We start from the raw sequence: 4,969 nt of genomic DNA on the forward strand, positions 1-4,969 counted from the left end.
TTTGAAACCCCAAATCCGCTCTCCGTGTAGTTTTATGTTTAAAATATATTTTCCTTTTTTCTCCCTTAGTTTGTTAGGAATTTTTTTTGTGGCCTGTCTCCCATTCATTGATTCACTCACTCATTCGTTCACTCAGCAAACACTAAGAACCCATTATGAGCAGTGAGTTCAAACCAGCAGGAGGAAAGAACAAGTGAGAGGGGCTGACAGGGACCCAGCCAGACGCCCTAAAGGTGGAGGCAGAGTCAGCTGCAATATAACTTGTGAGGCAGTGGGTCTTGGAGGAATCAAGGGAGCTCAGAGGAGTATGACTCGTACTATTCACCACCCTGATGACCTTGTGTCAAGGAGGGGTGGCTGGGCTCTTCTCTAAATCCCCCAAGCGCCACCTTGGGTTGGACAGCATCCATCTCCACCCACTGTGGCCACAAATGCTTCATCTCCTCCAGACCTTCCTCCTGCCTTCTTCTATTCTGCAGCCAATATGATTGTCATCAAGAACAGATCCAATGATGTCACCTCGTTTCAAAAACCTCAGTGGCTCCTGTCAACTCATAGTCCTTGGTGACACTGCTGGGATTCCTAATTTGGGGTGCAGTGAATGCAAACAACTCAACTGTAATCTGTCTCTGTCTCTGTGTCTCTCTATCTCTCTGTCTCTCAACAACCTCCAGCAACAAGAGGAAGTGCACTCCAAGAAGTAGAGTGAAGCTGACTTACATAGACAGAAGTCTCCATCCCTGGTCCCTGATAGGTTTGTCCTGATGCAAATGAAGACTCCAAATCCTCACATTTCATTGGTCCAAAAGGCACTGTCCTGATTGGTCAGAATGGAGCCACTATGATTGGTTGGTGAAGATGCTGATGGGGCTATAGCTGTATAGTTCCAATTGGATGGGGGAAAGCCTTGGTCTTATTGGTTGAAATACTATTCCAGGAACACCTTTTTAAGGGTAGGCTCAGATGGCAGGAACACAGTGCAGGCAGGCAGATCAGTGCAGGCTTCTCTCTAAAGTGCAGTTTGGATGAGAGGTCCTGTTTAGAAATGAATGCTAGGCTCTGTTTTTATATTTGTGCCCAGTTAGCCACCAGGAATCCTTCTTGGTAGTTATCTTCTTTCTCAGGGTCCACATTCCCATTGCCCACCTATTTTAAACCTACACCTTGAACTTGGCACTCAAGGCCTTTCATGATCCAACCCACCCAATGCCACTATTGACAAGCTTGATCTTAGCCTGCTATTTGAATTCTTTCTCTTCTTGTGTGTCCTCAGCTGTAAAATGGGGATCATGATAGTACCTACTGTGGCAGACTGCATTTTCCAGAGATGTCAGCCACAATATATATCTCATGAGTTTTTCCTATAAGAACCATTGACTTCCCAGGGAATGGTGGGGATAATGTTACCTCCCCTTGAATTTGGGTGGACCTTTGTCACTGCCTTGACAGATATGGCATAGTTGATGTTACACAACTCCCGAGGCTAGGTCATAATAAAAACACCATCTTGTTCTCTTGGAATCCTGCGGCCATGCAGCCATGTGGAAAGGCCATTGTAGGTGTTCTGGTTGACAGCTGGCACCAACTGGCCAGCCATGTGTGTGAGGCATCCTGAAAGCCACCTGTCCTTGTTGATTCTGTGTGGAGCCTAGAAGAGCTGCCAAGCCCTAGAGCAAAATATAAGGTAATTGTTGTTTTAAGCCACTAAATTTTAGGGCACCTTTTTATGTGGCAAAAGATAACTGAAACATCTACTCTTATAGAGATAATAATTGTTTGCTCTGGTGGCCATAAAAAAATGCCACAGACTGGGGGACTTAAACAACAAAAACGTGTTAAATGTATTATCTTACAAATGGGGAGGCCAGAAGTCTGAGATCAAGGTGTCAGTAGGGTCGGTTCCCTCCGAGACCTCCCTCCTACCTCGTAGACGGTCGATCCTCCCTTCCTCGTGTCTTTGCGTGGTCTTGCCTCTGTACATCTGTGTCCTATCTCCTCTTCCCCTAAGGACACCGGTCATCCTGGGTTAGGGCCCACCCTAGAGATCTCATTTTAATTTATCACCTCTTCAAAGACCCTAGCTCATGTGTCAATTATATCTCAATAAAACTGGGGGAAAAGATTTCTTCTCCAAATACAGTTACACTCTGAGGTAGTGAGGGTTAGCACTTCAGCATTTATACAAAGGCGGGGATACAGTTCGGCCCACAACAATAAGCAAATATATATGAAGTACTCAGAACAGTACCTCACGCAGAAAAAGCACTCAGTACATGGCAGCTGTGTTATTGTTCTAACTGCTTTCACTACCACCACCGCCGTCATCCATCCATGTGGCCTCGAGTCACACCGCTTGCCTCCATCCATGGGGGACAGCCCTGCTTCCCCCGGCCTGTTTTTAGGCCACCCTTCAGCCTGCTGTGCCCAAGTCTGTCTTTCATCTATCCAAATCCCTCCAAATCCTGTTTTAGGAGCCCCAGCTCCTTCTGTACCCCTGCTGTGGAGTCTCCCTGATTCCCTCTGTCCTTGCTTTGCATTCCTACAGCTCATGTTGGGGACCGATTGGCAATTATTCTGGTTTGCCCTACCGAAGAAGCTTTGGCTTTTTGAGCTGTGCCTTTGTTTTCCAACATGAAATAGGGTGGTTGTTGTTTTTTTAATAAAAATGTTAAAATAATTGATTATAAAAATAAGTTGTGCTCAGTTTATAACATTCAGACAGTACGGAAAGGTTTAAAGAAGAAAATGAAAATCACTTGGAATGAATGACTTTTAACATTTTGGCTTATCTTTCTGGCATTGCATGTGTGTGTGCGTGTGTGTGTGTGCATATCCTTTTTTTCTTAATTCTAAGACCACAGTGATTGTAGGATGCATGATTGATTTAATTACCTAGCTTTTAGGGAGAAAAGAACTACTGCATTAAACATATATACTAATCACAAAATGCAGATTCTAATTTCAGAAATTTAAGATGTGAAAAACATGTGCACCTTAGAATCGAGAAAATATAAGTGCATATCTATGTTTTTCAAAATGGGAATCTCCATGAATACTGTTTAATGGCTTACTTTAAAAAAATCTGAACGACCAAGTTCGGCCACCTTTCCACATCAATAAATTAATGGCCATATCATCCATTTTAACGGCTGTATGCTATTCCATCGAATTGATATATGATAACACATTTATTCCTCACTGAAGGGCATGAATTTTTTATTATCATAAAAAAACAGATTTATAAACCCTCATCCTTATTTTCCTTAAGATAAATTCCTCTGATCAGCCTGCCTGGGCGGGAGAGTTGACACTCTTTACCCAGAAGTTGGCTGCCATTAACCACATGACCCCCAAGGACAGGAACTGTCACTGAATCACCATCTGTGGGTCCTCCAACATGGGGTCCTGTCACTGAGCCTGGTTCACAATGGGACTTTGGGAATAGCTGATGCATATCGATTTCTTAGTAAAAACAAGTCAGGAAACAGACCTCACCTGAGTACCCCGCCTGGAAATGAGGTGTGTAATTAACTCAACTTTCCGTAATGAGAGTTTTAAAAAATTAAAAAGCATAGTTTGGGAGGTCAGTCATGGTTTCAAGTCCCAGAGCATTTACTCAGTGTGTGACTTAATCTCCTGGAGCCTCAGTTTCCCCATCTGTACAAGGGAGCACATGATGCGTCCTCAGTAGGTCTGTGTGGCTGGGTGTCTGTCCTATCTCTGTGCACGACTTAAGAAGGTGGAAAGCCTGGGCATGGTCCTCGCAGACACTGCTCTTCCAAGGAAGCCCACCCCTGGGGGATCTAGGGCATAAACTGGGGGAGGCCTCTGAGAACCAGATGGAGAACATCTGTGTCTCAGGGGGCTCTGGGCCCCATAAGTGAGCTTGGCCCCAAGTGGCACAAACCATTGGAATCCACAGTGGGTGGTCCTTTGAGTTTCTAATGATAAGAAGATAAGGAGTCACAGCTGCCATTTGTTGAGTGGCAACTCATCTATGTGCCAAGCACCTACCAAGTGTTTTACTTTCATTTTCTTATTTCATCCTTCATGTGAGGTGGAAATTACAGACCCACTTTAGAGAGAACAAAACTTGGCCCAAGATTTCAACTGTGCCCACTTCTCCCACCATTGCCTCTTACCTTCCCTCCCTGCCCCACTGCCCGGTCCTTCCCCACTCTGCAGCAAGTGAGCCTTTCAAAGCACCAAGCTAATTGTGACATTCCTCTGCATATGACCAATCTTCTTCAGTGGTGTCTCCCCAGGACCTTCGGGGAAAAGTCCAAAGTCCTAAATACGGCATCCTTGGGGTCCTGCATGGAAAGCCTGGTTTCCCAAACCTCTCTAGCTTCACTCACAACCCTCACCTCTTAGTCCTTGGCTCTAAGCTCTTGGTTTCCACAATATACAAGCCTCCTTCTGCCTCAGGGCCTTTGCACAGCTCATCCACTCCCTTTAGCCACTTAATCTCTACTCATCCTTTCAAGTTCAGTTTAGATTCACCTTCTTAAGGAAGCCTTCCACGACATTCCCTCTCCCCAGGTAAGCCCTCTGTCTTATTTTGTAATACACATACCTATTATCTTAGGGTAGATCACAGGTAACTGCCAATTATTGACCATTTTGGACTTACGCTAATGCAGTTTCCTATGGTTCAACCTGAGAAATATTTATTGTATTATGTCCTCAAGGTCGGGCCCCCTGACATTTAGGAGATGCTCACCATAGATACAGTGCTCACCATTGCATCACCCGAGCATTGTACCTGGACACAGAACAGAACCTCAATAAATTTTGGCAAATAAATGATGAGGATGCAAGTTGGGATTGAACTCCAGCCTCTCTGGGAGAGTTTAAGCACTACAATGGGGGCTGCCTGCCTACCACTTGGCACCAGCCACAGGTTGCACAGACACGTGCCAAAGGAGGCAGCCCAGGCCCCACTGAGTGGACAGCACCAGCCCACAGT

The sequence above is a fragment of the Pteropus vampyrus genome, unplaced genomic scaffold, assembly GCF_000151845.1.
Source record: "Pteropus vampyrus isolate Shadow unplaced genomic scaffold, Pvam_2.0 Scaffold95, whole genome shotgun sequence".
Classification (NCBI taxonomy): Eukaryota; Metazoa; Chordata; class Mammalia; order Chiroptera; family Pteropodidae; genus Pteropus; species Pteropus vampyrus.